The 20,074-nt window shown below is 38.5% G+C and overlaps 1 protein-coding gene across 3 annotated transcripts in view; it reads left to right on the top strand.

Annotated features, from left to right (window-relative positions):
- Nucleotides 1-20,074, top strand: part of LDLRAD4 (low density lipoprotein receptor class A domain containing 4) — a 290,118-nt gene that overhangs the window by 41,267 nt on the left and 228,777 nt on the right. The window contains exon 2 of one of the 3 annotated variants that reach the window (XM_068932106.1): nucleotides 2,793-2,878. The exons of 1 other annotated variant lie outside the window; for it this stretch is intronic. The gene's annotated coding sequence lies outside the window, so the exon portion shown is untranslated. The remainder of the gene's footprint in view (nucleotides 1-2,792; nucleotides 2,879-20,074) is intronic. One more of the 3 variants, XM_068932107.1, reaches the window with a different exon arrangement.

The raw sequence follows: 20,074 nt of genomic DNA, 5'->3' as shown, positions 1-20,074 counted from the left end.
TTACCAATTTAGTTGTGCAAATGCTAATCCAGAAAGAAAGAACTTTATTGACCGGCAGCTTATATAGATTTCACTCCCCTCCGCTTGCCCCCGTTTGCAGTCCTCTGAGTTTTTCAGTGGTGTACACAAATTATGTTTCGTACCAAAGGGAACGTTGTTTGGAGGGATGGCAGGAGCAAGGGGCGTGTCAATCAGAGCAGAAGCCCTTCAGTCTGATGGTTTCACGTTGAGGTAAGAAGGGTCAGTGGAGAGTTCCTGTGGGCACTCCTGTGGGAGAGGCACCTCTTCGGTCTCTCTTGACTGAGTAGTGGGAATGCCGCAGACTGAGAATGGGCCAGCAAGGAACTTTCAGAATATATAATGGCATCAAAATTGTGACCAGTGAAATGAGAGGCCAATATTATATAGGCAAGTGATCAAATTCTGTATAACTTGTGTATTTCTTTTCTGATGTTTTTTCTTTCCGTTCCTCAAGTACAGCTGTCAGTGTTATAGTATGAGGCTTTCATTACTTTTTAGATTAACTTATTACCTGTCATCTGATTGAAATACCTTCATGTTTTCAAACTTTGCCCTTTGTGTATAGGGGAACTATGTGCTTTAATTAGATACATTGAAAAAGAGTATAATCCATTTTGAGGTGATAGTTTTTCTCATTTTCCCTTAATAATTAACTCTTTCCAGTGCTTCTCAGTGTTGTAAAATACTGATGTCTTCTTCATCTAACATGAACATTTTCCGCTTTTGTTGCCCTTCGTTCTGCAGGGCTGAACTGGCCTCAGTTAATTCTTGTTTCACATCTTTACCTTTTTTTAATGATGATCCAAACTCTTAAAAACAGAACACAAACAAAGGACCGTCAGAATTCTATGAACGTTTTCTGGCAGATTTTAGTACGGCTTCTTATCTCACTTTTTTTCACTAAATATAGTAATGCCCGTAATTTGTCTTCTGATGTTTAATATTTATGCCATTGCCCTTGGGAACAGATTTCCTTCCCATGTTAAACTTACTCAGGTAGGTTGTAATCACTACTTACTAATTCATCTCTTCTTTTAACGTTCTCAAGAACTTCTTCCTTAGCGTTAAGTAGCAGATCTGGTAGATTCTCTGTTGGTATTAATTGCTGCATGACCAAGTGCCCTTGAAAGTCAGTCATGTAAATGAGCAGCCTTGAGCTAGCCGTAAGAAAATGCTGGCTGGAATTTTAATTTAAAAATTCGAGGAATTACAACGTAAAATGGTTCTTTAAACCTAAAATACGATAGAGTGGTATTCTTTATCAAGCAAGTTCTAATTGCGTGAACTGTGATACATCAGTGGTTTAAAATGAAGTTTAGGTGACCACTCTGCATGCCAGCAAACAGTTTAGAGACAGTTACGTATTACAAAAAAGACTTGCTTTCGGTTGCTTAAGTATTTTGGTTGAGTATTTTGAAGGAAGTGACTTATGTATTGTGGCTGTCAAATAACAAGCGAAGTCTTTCTTGAAATATATTGTTTACATCTGTTTTTTTCCTTTTTTCTTAACTTCGTTATCATAAAAAATTACAGTTCTTCTGTAACACTTCATTGTATTTTTCCTAGAAGGTGTATTATAGCTGAGCCTCTTAGTTTATTAAAAAGTGTATAGCTCTGGACAGTAAAGCACGGTTGCATCATCCAAATAATTGTTTTTTGGGGTTTGGGAAAAGTTTATCCATCGTTGCATACGTTATATGCAAAAATTGGTGAATGCGAAGTTATTTGCAAATACAGCCTTGGCAAACGTCCTCTGGAATTCTAAGAGGGTTTTCCAGCTAGACTTAGTCATTTTTCCCCAAATGTCTTGGCATAACTGATCACTCAGGAGTGACATATGGTAGAAACATGCTCTAAGGGACAACTCTCCCGGATGGCGCACAGCACCACACAAGATAGACAGATGGTGGCTTATTCAACCTTGGAAAAAGTTTAATCCTGCATATTGGCAAGGCGGCCTGGGTACTGAGAGAGAGGCACACACATGCCTGTGAAATCTGAGGCAAAGCTTTTGTGAGTTTGTTTGCTATTACTGAAAAAACTAGGAGGACTGAGCTGATAATGTAGAGCATAAGTATCTGCAAAATTGCATGTTCAACATGCTAGCAAGAAAAAAGTGAAGTGCCATGGAAAAATAAAATCCTAGAGTTAGCAGAATACTGCTGAAAATAAAGGTCACGTAACTTTCCGCAGCATCTTCTAGACTGGAAAATGTTTATTCAGCAAAGCAGATGAAAACTTAACTTCTACAGCAATAGTTGTTCATTAAGTGAAGCATCTAATTGGAGACAGAGTATTTTATATTTTTCATGTTTTTTTTTTAATTTTTAAGGTTTGCTGTTAGTTTTGTGAACTATGTTAACCTGGAAATTGTAACCCTTCTCTGAAGAGTGATCTTAAAGAAATATAAGTTGAAACAACCATTTTCAAATTCTGTGATGCGAAATTAAAATTTATAGCAGAAAATGCAAACTGTATGTTTTAGTTTTAAAAAACAAGCAAAAGAACTTCAGGCCTTTCACTGCAATATCTTTCTGTTTAAGACAGCTGAGAGGGGCATATAATATTTCAAATGGGACAATGAATCCGTGATGTGGCTTGTTTAGATACCTAGAAAAGAGCGTGTCGGTGTTGAAAGCTTTGTGCAAACCTGTAGCAGTTGATCTTTCAGATTCAGCACAGTGTTTTCTAAGGATTTTGAAAATACTGACCCACTGAGAACACCAAGGATTGTTTGCCAAACTTTCTTCTTCTTCTTCTTCTTCTTCTAGTAGATCACCCTCTGTATTCACAACAGAAGGAAAAGAAGCATCTCCTGACTCTCTGGGCTTCAAGGATATCAGTTATGTTGTACTGGGTGAGTAGACTAGACAGGCTTTTCTTTCTGAAACTCTTCTAGAAATGTAAATATAATCCAAATAAATTATTCTTGTGTCAATATAGGTATACTTCAGTCAAATTAATATCATGCCAATGACATTTCAACCACAACATTCATGATCTTGGTGATGCGTGTCTTGTAGCAGTAATGTATCTGTATGTGTCAATGTATGTGTATAGATATATACTTATATACGTAACTATAGGTAAATCTTAATAGTAATTTTTAGATGTGGGAAGATGTGTGCTTTGTCAGCTGTGATACTTTTCTGTGGAAATATATTGGTTTCAAGGAATTCTCTCATGTTAAGGAGATGGAGAAGGAAGGGAAAAGAAGCAAGATGCCCAGAGTAGTCACCACTTTGGATAACTATTTGCCTGCATGTGGAAGACAATAGTTAATATTTCTATTTTGCCTGGTCAGAGAAAGGACTTGAAAATGAGGTTCTGGCCACTGAGCTGTCAGGTCAGACGCTTCGTTTGGCACTGAATGGCATATAATTTTAAAGTATGGTGCAGTGCGAGAGACTGAAAGACAGCTAAGAGAGCAGAAAGAGAGACTAATTCAATAACCTGATGTTTAGGATATGCACTGAAGAAGTGCCATCAAATTCCTGCTTTGAGCTGAGTGTGTAATATTAAGTCATGCATGTTTAGGAGCTAGTAAAAATAAATATTTGGTCTTCCAGAGGATGTGAGTACCCTTTAGGTACTTATTTTCTTGTCACCCTTTTCCTTCTTTTGCTGCACTCCACTGTGGGAAGTAGTGACATACCATACCATAGCTGAACCTGAAGGCCTACAGTAATTGCTGCAGAACTAGAGCAATCGTTCCGATTTCTTTTTTCATCTACTTTAACTAATTATTATAGGACTTAGTCAATACAAATTTTAACAATTCAATTTGTGCCCAAGTATACAGTCAGTAAAATACAGCATGTATCAGATTACTCTCTGCCTGGCCCCTACACGAATTTCTTACACACTGCACAGAAGGAATGAGCGTTTGGTAGCCCATCCAGCCCCCTATGACAGAGTCCTGGCTTGTTGTCACAAAGTATGCCTCTGGGCCTTCTAAGCATCATTTATTTGTGAGAAAGAGAGCTGCAGTCTGGTGGGATGATTAAAATTCTGCAGATCCACAGCTGACACCTTTCAAACTCAGGTCTGAAGTTCAGACTCAGAAATACTTGAGTCCCTTGAAATTTTGAGTTACGCTTCATGGAATTGATGTTTTTATAATTTATGAACTCAGTGCAATTGTATCACTGTTAAATACTAAACGTCAGTGTGTGTGAATCAGCCATCTGCTGTCGGGGCTGAGTCTTGTATCTGCCTGGCCAGTGACAGTGAAGGTCATTAAACCACGATGACTCCCGTTCAGATGGGAACAGTTTGAGGTAATAATGTGGATGTGTCCAAAATAAAGCCCCTTTTCTTTGGCCTACTTGTGGGATTTACATTTGGAGGACTGAAATGGAGAAAGAGGAGTTGGAATAGGGGAATGGAGTCTTTGATGACACGTAGATATAAAAAACATAGGACATTTGAGAGGAACAAAAGAACTTGCTTTTGTAGTGGGATTATTAAGTTATGCGACCAGATGAGGAATGGAGAAACTGTCTACACAGGAGAGAAGCAGCCTTCAGGTTTTGGAAGAGAAGCTGCATGGTCTTTAGGTTACTGACTCTCAAGAGTGGTAAGAAAACTGAGATAGGAAATGAGTGTAGCTTTATTTTATTTTGTCTAGACTTGTGTACCTTGCACACTTCATAAGTAGAGAGTGATTGGGTTTTTTTGGAACTCTCACAAAGCTTGTGCATGTTTTCCTTCAACCACCAAATGTCATGGAAACCCAGAATACCCCCAAGGTTAGATTTTCTTGTTAAACTTGCTGTGAAATGTGGGCAGGATGTGGGTTAGCACTGGTCATGGGAGCCTGTGGCATCTTGCTCTGCCAGGTCCCGTTTCTTCGGAGATGTGGTAATCAATACCAAAGAAGTTGAATGCAGAAACTAGCAAAAAGATTGACAGAGAGGCAGTTGAGCCAAACCAAAGGAAAATTAGAAGATGGTGAGGAGAGAGCACAACTGTATGTACAGCGGTGGGAATTCTACCATACTAGTTCACGCTAATTACTGCCAGGCTGTTGAGAAAGCCTCTGAAAGTTATGTTGCACACCTCAAGGAACAAATTCAGTCTTTTATCTGTTGCTGGTGATTCCAACACATACTCTCAAGAGGTGTAGCCAAGCAGGGGGAAGGAACAATTTAAACAGCCTCATTTGATTAGTAGACTTGGTGGTAGGGGACAGTATGGGAAAGTCCTAGTTGTCTTCAGTACTTTTTTTTTTTCCCCTTGTTGGGAGATCTTTTTTGAGACACTAATTCCCAATTTAGTGCTTAAACCTTTTTCTTCCTTCCTCCCCGTCACCCATCACCCCCTAAAAGAACACCTGAAACCCCACTGATCTAAAAACAATGCCATGTGGAGTTGATGTAACCATGTGTAGGTAATAGTTGATGTGCGCTATAGATGTGCACCTTTCAGAATCTTAAATTCAGGTAAAGCTGAAAATGGCTGCGATCACTTTTGTGCTTTCTATCTATTCCCCTTTGTTCATTTTCCCTGCCCCCTTCTGCTTATGCTCACTTGCTCTCTCTTTAGTTTAACACAGTTGAACAGCAGTGAAGTGTAAAATGTGCTTTTGCCAAGGTCAGTTTCTTGTGATTACTCGCCTGTGGCAACTTATGCCAGTTGCAACAGACTGAGTCTCAGCAGTCCACAAAGTCACAGTGGTGCTTATGCAGAGGACACCCAGTGTAGGTTATAGTAACCGTAGTCTGGAATAGCTTGCAATGCTGCTGAATATTAGCAGCTTTCTTTAACTCTTCCTATCTAGCTTGCACTTCCTTCAGTGGTTTGGAGTCTGCTCCACAAAGCGATAGATTGTCCAGTGCTCCAGAGACTCTTGGGGAAGTTTTTGCATAGATGACGTTCTTGGTGTTTTATTCATTCCTGGTAGTGGATTGCCAAAAATTACAGGCAGTGTTCATAAATGCCTGTAATAAAGCATCACCAAAACAATTAAGCAAGGAAACAATACATGCTTTGGAATGCTATAGATATAGTTTGTGTGCCTGGCTTGCTTTTGGGGAAAGCCTTATCAAATATTGCTGCATTGAAATTGATGGAAGACGGAAGAGAAAATGTAGATAGAAATAGTAAGAAGCATTATGGAAAAGTTTAAGGAGCTACTTTTTAAAGCAAAAACTTAAACGACAGGGAGCATACGGTCATTGTATCCCTTTTAAAAATGTTTCAGACATTCATATGCATCAAATAATTTTTTGTTTAGAGGCTAATAACTGTTTTGACTGCTGTGACTGGAGAAGGACTGTGAGTTTCCCCAGGCAAGAGCATCTGTTTCAGAGTGGAGATAAGGATTCCTGAATCCCATTCTGTTGTTCACACTGGACTGGCTGTATGGTAGGAGGGATCTCCCCTTTCATTCCCCTTTCTCACCTATGAGTGAACTCGTGAGAAAATGCTTATGAGAAAATATTAAATTTAAAACAGAAAAGCATGGACTTCCTTGTTATTTTGCTTACTTGTGTTATCATCTATAACATACATTTTTTTTTTCCTGGAAGTATTCGGTTCTGTAAGAAGCATTTAGATCTTGAGCTCTGTAATAGTGATCTTGAGGTGACCTGTCCCTCGCTACTGACTACTAGAAAGACAGTAAGAAATCTAGATCATCAGCTCAAGGGCAAGAGCTGAACTTTGGTGACCTTTGAAATTCAGTGAAGTGCAAGATCTCATTGCTTAAAACTGATTGCTGTATAGTTATGCATTCGATTCATTTTGAAATTGTGTTACTCTATTAAACTGTGCTCTTTTAGCTTTGGCTTTGGCTTGGGAATGATTCCTGTAAGTAAAATAATGGCTCAGCAATCGTATCTTGGTCTTGTAAACACCCTTGCACAGAGTGCACAATTCCCATTGAGTTCATGGAACTCGTCACAGAACACTGGGGATTGAGAAGTCAAGCCATGGGAGGCACTTTAAGAAAGGTTCATTCTGTACTTTCTGTTTAACCTTGCTTCCAGGCTTAGAAGGAGGATTTTTGTTGAGGAAGATGTGACAAGGTGCAGGTGTTTTCTTGCAAGTGTGATGGCATATGTTTTGGACTGATATTTGCTTACTGCTTATATGGTTTTCGTAGCCTACGTGATTCTATCCCTACTGCAGCCCCCATTCCTCTACTTTTAATAAGCACAGCTGGCACAGCTCTTACGGAAGCATACACTGTGGGAGCTCCCTTCAAACTTTGTGAAGGCTCATCTCTGAACTCAGCTTGTCTTTATGCTGGAAATTTGTGGTGGAAGCGAGCGGTGTTCTGTGTCTGTGCTGTGGTATTTATTTAGGCTTGTAGCACTTGTGGTGATGGAAGTTGTTTTCTAATTGTTTTAGAGAGAGATGGTGGAAACCAGCGTCACTATTGGGAAGAAACAACAACACTAGTAGACGTTCAGTGATTGATCTTAAATCAGCTGAGGAATGAGCAAATGGGTGTTCTTGGGTGTGCGGTAATAGAGAAGAGTTGCACTGGCTGTACTCACCAGAATTCAAGCCATTAATTTTCTTTAATCTTAAGGATCTTGAGAACAGGAGAGAACTACTCAAACACAGAAGTTGGTTTTGGAACATTTTTAGTGACATTCCTGCAGTGCGCTGCTAGTGAAGTATGCTCTGAGGATTTCCTAATCAGCACATTCAGCCCGAGCAAATGGCTGACAGCTGAGATCGAAGAAGTCTGCACAAAAACCAGAACTGATTCAAATCTCTGTGTAGAGCTCCTAAACAGTTTTTAAAAATTGATTAGACTTTCACTATTTCTCACGTTCTTGCCCCCTGGGTTCTGGGTGACAGCAGATATGCTTTGCTGCACACAATGAAGGTAGCTCTTGTTTTATTTTTGGACTAGTCAGAATCCTGAGCTGCTGAAGTCTTGCAAGATTTGCAGCCTAATTTTTTAAACTCAGGCGTTGAGATGTGAAAGCTTTTTAGGGGATTTATTCATACAATTCCTATTAGTTTAAAAGGGAACTCTCTGAGTCAGTCTCCTGGTCAGCTCTGGCACGTTTACCATGCTAGTTCAGATGTGCTGGAAATAGGCATTTTAACATATGGATACAATTCTACTTTTAAAATGTTTCTGTAATTTGTGAGTACCACAAGACGTTTCCCTTTCTGAAGACAACCACTGCTGTCTCACTGAAGAAGCAGAGGAGTGCCTAGCATTTCATGGGCTCAATGTTGCGTTAGTTTTATTGGAAATAGAGTGGGGGAATGAGCAGTAAGTGTGTGTTGTGCAGCACATCTCCTCTGTCACCTCTTGGTGTTTGTCTTGCTTGGTTTGGGATCAGTGGAAAGAACCCCTCTTCGCATTTAGTTCACATTCAGACGTAGTGGGAGTCTGGGAACTAGGGAGCCATGTAAAGAGAAGTCCATAAATTCAAAAAGAGAAAACATTCTCCAGTTCCATAAAAAAGATGTTTGTTACAAGTCTTTATTTGGGTTGGCTTGAGGGGACGTAACTGTGTAACAGTTAACACCCTTGCGTGCTTGGAAGATGAAAGGGGCCCAGTTCCTATATCATATTTTTTGTTTGCCTTTTTATTGGCAAAATTATCATTAAATTTCTGACAACTTTTAACAAACGCTTATTTTCCATTTCAGTTATAACAAGACAGCATCATCCGGATTGGTAGTTTTTTCATATCAGACAGGTGAAATGCGGTGATCAGTGTATAGATTGGGAGGCAGGGTTTCTCATGGTCTGGTAATTCTGGTTTGTAACATAGTTTCAATTTCCACGTGGGAAACATTACCTAATAATTTTCTGTCCTATGAGTGCGTGTGAAGATTAACTTTGTAGAACGAATGAAGCATTTATTAATAAACAATCATTTTTGGAATGTCACTTGCTTATTCGTAGCAATGACCCTGGTAACACATTACTCCTGAGAGGAATGTAAATGAGCAAACATTTAAATATAAATAAAGCAAAAGGCACACATTTAAGCAGCTTTCATCACCTTCCACCAAGGCATGCGTATTAAGTGGTGTCCATGTTATTGCTAAATGTTTTGATGATTTTAAGATTTTAAAGAAGAAATGCCAAATACTGAAGTAGAACCCAAGGTCATGCTCTCTTGTGTCTTCATATCTCACCTACAGGAGTACTTGATATTCCCGCTTTGAAGGCTTATTTAATAAGAATGCTGTGGAGAAGCAACACTCATTTTAAATACAGCTTAATTTAAAAAGTTTAATTTTGTTGCGTGTTCTCTGCAGTACAAGTATGATATATGATTAAGTTGCAAGATATAGCTGCGTGACTACTTAAATTTTTTTTATAATTCTTTACGTTATTTGGTAACCCATTAAAGACCCATAAAATATTTTGCCAATCCCTGTTTCTAGTGTCAGAGCTGTCATTTGCTCCGTGACTGCAGTATAGGAAAATGAGCATTACTTTGCGTTTCTTTCAGTGGTCAGCTTGAAGCATATGACTGAGCAGCGCAGACTTTGAAGGAGCTGGATTTCTTTTAAGGCAATTGTTTTCATATTTTATCATCTCTTTAATGAAAAAGGCCTCTAAGTATTTAGTTTTTGCTTCTTTTTAGTTTCATTTAGACTTCCATGTTTTTCCTACTATACTTTAAATATTAAAAATAAACTTGTGATAAACAACCTTTGGGCTTAAGCTTTAATTGCTTCGCAGTGCTTCTGTTTTTTGGATGTGGGTTGGAAAGAAAAAAAAGAGATACATTTGAAGGGCAGAGGAGGAGAAATGCACTTGAAAACGCAATTTGCTATAAAAGCTTGGCCGTGGAGGTCGTTTTTGGCATGGTGCTGAGTATCTGAGCTCTTGCCTGGGCTCATTCGCCTGAGATTTTTTTTTTTTTTTTTAGTGTTATAGTCTAATTTTACCTGAATATTACTTTTAGAAAACCACAAACTCAACTACTTCACTAAATTTCAGCTGCTTTTATAAATGTGTGTTATCTAAGAGACTAGCAATGCCTGAGTTGCCACTTAATGAGTCTTTGATTGGGAATTCAGTCAGAACGTTCTCATTCCCTTTGCCCCTGTGGTTGACATGAAAGCTTGCACTCTGCAGCTATTGAGAAGACAGCTTGGGAATGTCGTCAGACACGCTAACCAGTCTGCAAGATTTCACGGCCTGCAGGAGTTGCTGAAGGTAACCGGTCACGGTTTTGAAGCGTTATTCTGAACACACGTAAAAGAAATATTTGGCACTGAAAATACATAGTTAATTTATGTTATATTTTACAGTTTTGTAATTAAAATGAGACTTTAAGACAAGCTTCCATCTTGTGTTATTGATGGAGCTTTTTATCTCTCTAGAATTAAACCTGAAGCAATGAGTTATGAATCATACTTTCAGTGTCCCACTTACAGACTGGCTTGACTCATCAGTGATTTTTTTCTTCTGGCATGATTTGGGGGAAATGCCAGTTATTTTTTCGTATGTGCTTGTTAATTATTATTGACTGTTGAACAAAGATAGAGATGAAGGCAGCCCAGCTGAACACCTGTTTTCATTTAGGTTTGAGCTTCTAAAGCGCCACATGAGATATTGTATGATTGCACAAGAGAAACAGTAAGATGCAGACTGATGATTCTTTATTGTTACTGTCAAACAAGGATAGTAACAAGCAAGTCCTAAGAGCCCATTATTATACTCCTAGTTCCTTTGTCCTAATAGTTTCCAGATGTGTTAGATATAAAAAAATCTCCTATCTGGAAAAATACTCCTGCATGTAACCCCTAAAACAGGGAGTTTTTAGATTTTTAGATTTTTCTTTAAACTACTCAGCATCTAATGATAATGTGCATATGTAAACAAATTATGCTGGTCATGTAAATCATGCTATACTCAATCCTTATTTTATTGGGTCATGTCATTTTTAATGTTGCATTTATCTTCTAATATAACCAGATACACAAAATTGTCCAGTGCTGACTTTGTGGGAACTTGAAAAGCAAAGCCCAACTTCAGTAGTGCTTTACAAGTACCTAGTTTATAATCATCTTGAACTTGACACATTAAAGCACTACAAGAATAGTTTCTCTTACTACTTTCTTAACAGTAACCATATAACCTTTTCTGTATTAAACTGTTTCATACTTTATTGTTATGTTCAGGATCTAAATGCTCTTAAATTTTTTTAAGTAAAAACTGAAAGCTTTTAGCTAGCCTCTCAAAACCTTAACTTGTTTTTATTTGCCTACATTCATTAGAACTGAAGACTGAAATCTTTATATATAAGCAATAAATACTGTAATCTGATCAATATTATATATTCTGTTCTTTGAACTATATACTCGTTAGATCGTGGCTCCGGGGATTTGCTTCATGCAGCGTAGCACTTCTTTGCCAATTATGTGCAAGGAAAACAAATGGATGTGTCAGTTGTACTGTGATGGAGCGGCACAACATAATTTTTTATAGGCTTAAAATATATCTTTTTCTGCCCTATGTAAAGACTGAATACCCATGTCTTCACTCAGTGACCAATTAGTAGATACTTTATCCTTTAACAAATAGAAGCACCTTTAAAAAGGCAATGTGTGTAATTCATGATGTAAAAGTTGTTGGGGCAACTAGAAAAGAGAGAAGTGTGACAGATGCATGTAGAATATCGGCATGCATAGATTATGGGCAAATAAATATACCGTATTTAAAATTCACAGATTATCTCTGCTGGTATGTGAGAACTTGGGCTGTTCTCCTGCATCAGTGTTGGCATGTGGTCATTCAGCTGGGGGAATGTACTCTTTGTGGTAAACAATTTGGTGCTTGAATGGGTAAACCAGGCTTCTTAAATTACTAGCATCAATTTGAGGCAAATATCTCTTTCCAGGAACACAGTAATAAGAAAACTTTCCTTGTAAGGAAGGAGCAAAAGTAAATGATAAATGTAACAGTAATATTTATTTTAGGGCTTTGGGCTGAAGAGTAGCTTCTCCGATATGACCAGCTCTTACTTCTGGATAACTTTCACCTCCTTTCAAACTGACCAAGCAGCAATCCTTATTTTAAAAAGTAAAGAAAATCTTGCTCTCGAATTCCTCATTTCTGTCTCTACTGGAGCCATCCAGTATTGTTGATAATGATCTAATCTGTTGCATAACTAGAAAATACTGAGCCTCCTGCTACAGCCTGCTTCTCTCTTGGCACTGCTGGAAGGCTTCAAAGAAGACACTGTATGTGTGGCAACTGCTCTACCCCGGATCAAAGCATATATTTAGAAAGGAAAAACAACAAAAAAGGAGTGATTACCACGCAGCGGACATCCTGAAAGTGAGAGCAGCCTTACAAAAATGAACTATCGTGACATTTAAGATAATTACTTCAAAATTTATACTGCCAGAAAATATGTGGGATTTTCAAGGAAAATTCATAAAGATTTTATTTTGTAGGTATTTGATATGAGGAAGAATATTTTTCAGAATGGATGTATTGACAACTTTATGCAGTTTAATTTTGTGCATAATTTTATGCTGCATCATGTTGCTTTCTTGGCTCTTTTGTACAACGAATAAAGTTTCAGTGCATTAGAGGTTGCAATGAGTAAGTTTCTAAATGAAATCAGTAGAAAAATTACTTGGAAGAGGAAAAAAGTTTCAGGAAAGTTTAGTGTAATGTGATTCCTTGAAGATGGGGCAGTTGTTGCAAGACTGCTTTTAATAAGCCTGGGAAAAAATATAGACAATTCACAATAAAACTTCGCAATAAAATGGAAAGAGTTTCTCTTCATATTTTCCGCAATCGTTTTAGACGAAAATGCTTGGCTGTTCAGGGTATCATCTAATTTATGATGTTATCTTTAAGTGAGTTTCATGAGTTAAGATCTATTCAATACTCCTTGCACTCTCAATATGGTACCTATTATGACACAACAGTTTTAAAAACATCTAACCTTAAATTGATCCTTTTGCAGTGTCTAACGTTCAGATTTTTCACTTCTAATTCTGAATGTTTTTTCTTTAGTGCCCCCAGGAAAATCTTAATATTTGCCTATGCTAATTTATTAAGAAGTCATAATAGAAATGCAGCAATCAATCACAGCTATATGTTACTAGTGCAAGTTCCTATGACATACAGAATATTAAACAAAAAGAAACCATGCGACTTACCTGCTGATAGCTTTATGGCAGTGTTCTAGTGCGTTTTCCCTTGGATCCTGTGATTTACTGTAATACTACTTTTCTGTTTTTAATGAGAGGAAAAACAATTGTAACATGTTTCAAAAACATCAACTCTCCATACAAGAAAGAGGCAAAAGAAAAGGTGGAGTTAAAATGAGCTTACTCTCTTCCTACTGCCCTTGTTATTATCTAATCTTCTCAGTGATTTCCCAAAGTGAATAATAGTGACTATGCCTTTTATTCCAGTGGTGGTTTGATGATAGGCGCATATATAGTGTTTTTCATATGCTATGAATCCCAAGGAAAAATTGCAAAGCACAGTACGATTACTCTAGATAGATATGCACTAAAACGTAGCATCATGATAAAGTGTACGGAACTTTTCCTATCTTCCTACACTTAAAAATCTTGGAATTATTTTTTACCTAGAATTTTGGACACTCCAGTATTAGTAACGCTGCACAATCTCTGTCTTCCCCTCTTCTTTCTCTTATTATACATATGCCTTACTAATGCCTCTAACGTGTCTAATCCATTAGCGTCATGGTCTCAAGTGAGACCATGCTCTGATGATTAGAGGAGGAGCCCTCAGTTGGTATTTCTGCTTTCTTCCTTTGACGACTTTATCCTCTGTGGTGGTGCCTCTTTCTTCATTGGTACTTTGTCATGAAGCAGGGAGGAGGGGACTGGGTGATGATATTTTAGTAGCTGTTATATATGCAGGATCTTTTACAACACGAAGGTAAAATCTTTGCCATAATGCCCTGGATCCTGCAGTCTTTTTGTTTTCTTTAAACAAGTGGAATCATTAGACGCTGCCTTTAGACGGATACGATGAGGTTTTCCCTTACCCTGTGAACGTGGGTGGTGGTGCTATCCCGTTCACTTTTGTGGCTCCTCGTCCTGCACAGTGAAGGTCTTCTGAGCTCCCCTGTGCCTGGGCTGGAGCTGTTCTGTTGGGGCTGTTCACAAAGGGCTGGGACATCACAGGCAGAAGCTGGGGGGTGGGATGGTCTCACACCTGTGTGGGACGGTGTAGCTCAAACTTGCCAGCAGTGACAGCTCTGAAAGCCTGGAGCACGCTCCTTCACAACGGACCCTTTGGAGACTGAGGCTCCAAAACTCTAGCTGCGTTTCAAAGAAGAGGAGCAATCTGTAAGTTTTCAAAGATATACGTTAGCCAAATCCAGAAATTATCCAGAGGGTCACCGAAGATACTTTCCTTATCCAAAACTACCCCAGACGTATTCTTGAAAGCATCAGTCTCTGAAAACTTTTCTCTGCAAAGTCCGTGTTTTTAACAAGGGCCAAACAACATATTTTTCTCTGTCCGCTTCGTGGAAACACCCATGATAATTTGCCTGAAATTAAAATAATGTACAATTCGAGCCTCAGGCATAAACTCAGCATGAAAAGTTCAGATCCATTTTTAAAGCTTGGCAGGGTTATAAATAACTTTAGTGATGGACAGCGCTCTGGTCCCTAACTGTAATGCAGAGGGTTGGCTGAGAACGTTTTCTACTGTGCTTTTTAGAAATTAGAATGTTAAACTCACTAAAACTAACTATACCTAAATATTACATGATCTGTGGCTTCTTTTCCCCTCATATTTTTTTGAGGTAAAAATCTGCCTACCTTGGAAGTTTTCATGGAATAGCAGACAAAATGCTGAGGGTCTTTTCGTGTTTTATTAAGCACAGTTCATTCGCACGTTCCATTATTTGGGCTACTGTATAGTTACCCTTAAATGTTTTAAATTGCTGCCTACCTTGCTGTTAAAATAAGAGGGAAATTTCTTGAAGACACACAACTGGAAAAATCATACAGGTATTGATCCTATCTCTTGCTGGAGTAGTACTATCACTGACGTGTTGGTTGTCGTAATAATATTGTTCTGCGTGTGACAAACGGTTATTTCATCTTTTTTGTATTTCTATCTGGCATTCCTTTACTGGCAAAACAGAGCAGTGGCAGTGAAGTTGTATGCTTAATGGAGCCCCCTCTTCTCTTTTTGGGTCACTGAAATCTGCTTTTGAGAGGCTTTTGTACTCTGTTTGCATGTTGAGGTTATTTTTGACAGAGAGCGAGAACAGTCAATGCTTAGATTGCTGTTTTAGTTACTATGGAGAAGCTTTCCCACAGGAGGGCTTATGCTGTCTTTTCTAAAGATGGTCAAACCCAGAATTTGCCGAGCTTCCTTATAACTTCTAGTTATGAAGCTCGTTTCGTAATGGTTGTCTTTATACTGAAGCTTGCTTTGGCTCATATGTGCTTTTTAGGCTTTTACTAGACTTTGCAATCTTCAGTGTCCTAGTACAGCCTGAGAGATAGCCATTGCATGTCTGTTTGTCTGTCTGTCTTGGAAATGTTTTTTGGGGGCGTTTCCACTATATGCTGAAGTATGTCAGTTAGTTTCCCCACTTGCTGGTATGGTTTCCATTGAGTGACCTGTACTGTACGCGGGATGCTAGATGGTGTTGCCCCCCTTTACACTGAGAACAGACAGGAGTCCTTCAAATAGTTTTGTTTCTTTGCAGAATGCTTCCTGGGGCTGAGGCTGAATGGAAACAAGGCATGTGCTTTGATGTGTATGTTTTATTTTTTTCTGATACCTTCTGTAGTTTTTCTTTGTATCTAATATATTAAATACCACTTAAAGAGTTAGCTGCGTTAAGGTATAGTTCAAAGTGGCAGAAAACTGTATGAAGCTAAGAACTTTATCCAGAAATAGATTGTGAAAGGTTCTGAAAGCATTTTATTTTCATCTTCTCTGTTAGTGTCTTTGCTGATTGAACGCTTACTCTTAAGCACACTGTTTTTAGACTGGTTAGATTGTGTGATTTTTTATTTTATTTTATATTTTTAGTTCTCACCTCCTCCAGCAATAGGAAAGCAATACTGTGTCCTTTGAAGGGCCTAAGGTTTTGATAGCATTGTGCTGCAATGCAGGCTTGCCCATGCAGTCCACTGTGATTTGAAGCATAGGGGCTCTTTTCTCCTTATCCTTTTCATTTCTTTTAAATCACCTGTTAAACATCTAAGAGGGAACAGAATTTTGGGGAAAAAATTCACCTGTAGTAAGAAAAGTTTGAGAAGAGGAAATTCAGAGAGGGGGTAGTTTTCTAGGTAATGTCTAGAGGTTTATTCAGATACGGGAATGACTTTTCCCTCATAACATGGGGCTAGGACTCAAAATCCTTTCAATCTCTAATGAACTAAAGACAAACCAAACCCTCATCAATTACCTGTAAAAACAGAGGTGTTCTGAAGACTTATTTGACTGATGTTAGCATCAGTAGAGATAAGAGACGCTTTCTGGTCCCACTTTTCAAGGCATGATGCAGTATGAGGAAGGAGAATGCTTCTGTAGAGGGTCTTCAGTCTTCAAAAATTGGTGGGGTCGCAATGTTATTGAATAACCTGAGTGGAAATAGGAGCATAAAAACTATCCTGCCAAAGGTCACACCGCACCTAATTTTCAAGAGCTGGGATTAGAACTATAGTCTTTTTGTCTGTCTCCTCCTCTCCTTCCTAGCTGTAAAAGTGTAAATGTTTTTCTTTTAGCATTTCAGCACTGGAGTCCGTAAGTTAAATCTGAAGGAGCTCTTGAACTGCAGAGAAATTATTTCTTGGACAAAAATACCTCAAGACTGCTGGGTCCTCTTGCTCTTCCTCTCTTTTGTCGGTCTGTCTCATTGAGCTTTGCAAGCCAAAGCTTCTGAACTCTTTTAGAGAGTAAAGGCTGAGGCTTCTTGTGTGTAATCATGAGCGAACTGACAGATATACTCTGTCAAAGTGACAGTTATTGTTTATAAAAGATTAGTGATAGATGAGAAAGATTTTGTCATTGAGTCTTACCCAAATTGTGAACATTTTCAATTGTATGACCTTTTCTAGTTCAATTAACGCAAATCTGAAAAGCACAGGACATCATGATTACAGAAGACAAATGCTGTTCAACTACATTACAGAGCTTGTCCTCTATATTTGGTATGAGGTCTGGTGTTTACTGCAGGATTACAGAAATGAAACTTGCTCCTAACATCTTGAAAATTTAATTCACATCAAATGATCATCTCGAAAATTTAATTCACATCTAAGCTTTTTAACATCACCCCATACCTCATTGATATTTTTGCTGCTACTAAGTCAGCTCTTACATATTTTTGCATAACAGTCTTGGAAGCATCAACACTTCTATTTCCATTTATAAAGAAAGGCAGCAGCAATTTAAATATGCACAGATGAAAAAACATTTCCTACAGCTGTCCAAGCAATTTTCAAGCCATCTTGAATATCTGGTCCCCAGAAAATACGTAAGAAAATTGAATTGTTGATTCAGAGTCACACACTTACCAGTTCTTTTGAGGGGGAAGGGGAGGGAGTGCAGCAGGGGCAAAATACTGACAATTCAGGATGCCCTTAAGTGTAAAAATCTCACTGTGGGTTTATTTAAAAACTTCTGCTAAATTTGTTGTCCGGTTTGCCCTGTCACTGGAAATGCAGTTTATCTGCTTATAAAGCAGTGGTTGTATAGTCACTGCAGAAAGGCTACAATGGCAGAGGGTGTTACTGTTCTTTCCTGTGGGTGTCTGTTGCAGTCCTTCAGCCAAATTTTCTCTGCTATATAATTGAAAGTTCCTACTTCGAAAATTCTGGACGCATTCAATCTTTTTCTTTGGGGGGAAGGGATTACATCAAGATGGGGCTTACATTTAAGATGAACACTTCTATAACAAGCCCAATATCATCAGAAACTTGGGAGTTCATGGGAGAAACTGTCAGGTCCTGAGCAGCGAGAGATTGCTTACCCAGACAGTTTCTAGTCTATGGCAGCTGGAGGTCAGCACAGCGCAAGAGGCCCGTACCCTTGTGCCTTAGGCCAGACTTTGGCCTGCACAAGGCAGCAAGGAGGCTACCAACATGTGTTCCTCACCCAAAGGGACATTCACCTATAACACTGGGCTGCTCCTGTTTTCATGCAAGGAAGCTTTTCAGCCTGAGGAGTGGGGACCTATTAGCTGCCGCTAGGCAGGAGAGTGCATAGAGGAGAGCCCCAGGGCTGTGTCTTCCAGGGAAGCAGAAGCTTCAAGTCAATGTTTTGGAAATATGAACCATCTGAAACATATACAAGGCTTCGTGGGTTCACTGCAAGAGCTGTGTCTCCATCTGATAATGGGCAACATGACTATCAGGTATTATATGAACCGGTGGAGTCAGGAGAAAATTGTTCCTGTAACACTGGAACACAGAAGAGAGAACTGACTTAGCTATCTACCTTTATCCTCCAGCTATGTTGGAGATCAGCTGAGGAGAATGCCTCTTTGGATCACAACTGGGATATTAGCTTCCTATTTCTTTGTGTCCGCAGAGATGTATGCCAGGTTATATTGCACGTATATAAAATTACTGTTACTGCATCATTTAACATAAAGCCTAAAAGCCATGTGAAAGCCTAAAGAAATATATAGGAAAACACAACTTATACGTACATTATCATTGCTTCTTAAATGTTGTCTTAATAGCTTATCAAAATTAAAGAGAATATCATGATGGAAAAAGTTATTGTGATTTTATAACTGATTTAGAGTTATATACATGTGTTTGTATGATGTTCTTGAAATCAGAAGAGGAGGAATCCTAAGCCATGTTAGAAGAGACAATTGCTTTTTAACACTATTTTTGCATTTGTTATGCGAATGACCTTGTATGTACTTTGTTTTTCCACAGTATTAAGAAAACAGCATTTTTAGAATACTTCCTAATTTAATTGTGCCGTTCTGTACTTACAATATGGTTAGCTGTGGGAATAAGTTTTGTAAGTCTTTTTTATGAATTGGCAATGTGTAGTTGAATAAACAGTTTGCTTTTGAAATATGAAAAGGTCACCAGCACTAAAGATTCCTACACTTTAGCAAGCTGGGCTACCTTTTTATCTGAGCTAATTCAGAAAACCACATATTTGCACAAACGTGCAGGTATCCAGTATCCAAAACATGAGAGCAAAAAAGGATGTCTTGACTACGTATCTTTACAAAGAGGTCATTAAACTTGCTGCATAATGGGTCAGTGGAGTTCTGTAAAACTGGGGTTTTCGAGGTTTAGAAGACAAATCTTACAAAGACTTGTAATTTTGTTGTTTTTTTAAAAATGTGAAAGAAGAGGAATTATTTCCTGTTTTCCTTTCAGTTAGGCCTCCCCCAGCTCATTGACTAAGCAGGGAGCAACACCTATCTAGGGCAGGCTCTGTAGCCTGAACATTATGCATGATGGCATCTTCTCTGGGGATGGTGATCGGTCTCCCAGACGCAGCTGGGTCCCTATAGCAATGCCACTAGATCCTCACTAGCCGCACCTGTACAACAGCTCTGTTCGGGCATTTGAGGTATTTAGACAACATACATTTTAAATTATGCTAGATACTTATCACTAAAAAAACAAAATCCCATCTTGAATGTTTTCTGGTTTTCCAGTAGAACTTGGCATACAGATCACGGATCACCTTTGATTTTGGACTTCAATATGAAGCAGAAATCCTGCAGCTTTCAGCTTTCTCTAGATGTAACCTCACACTTAGTGTGCTACTAGTAGTTTATTATAGTCTTGAGAACTAGTTATTTCTTCTTATTATTTTAGGTTATCGAAAGGACTGGTTTTATCTCATTTGGTTACGTGGCTTTGTCAGGACCTCATGAGGTTGACCTCCTTTCTAAGGAAAATTCACAAGACCTGGTATTTTGACTGCAGTTTTTTATTTTAGACACAATGCTCTTTGTAGCAAAGCACAGCCTGACCGACTACAGGTTGATGATAGTTCTCTCTGAAATGAGGTTTGTTTTAGAGCAGGAAGGATTAATGTGGCCTAGTGAGGGAAAGGTGATTAGGGAGAAGGGATTTTTTTCCCTACTTTGTTAAAAGACCTTAC

The sequence above is a fragment of the Struthio camelus genome, chromosome 2 (assembly GCF_040807025.1).
Source record: "Struthio camelus isolate bStrCam1 chromosome 2, bStrCam1.hap1, whole genome shotgun sequence".
Taxonomy (NCBI): Eukaryota; Metazoa; Chordata; class Aves; order Struthioniformes; family Struthionidae; genus Struthio; species Struthio camelus.
This window is presented reverse-complemented; position numbering and strand designations above follow the sequence as displayed.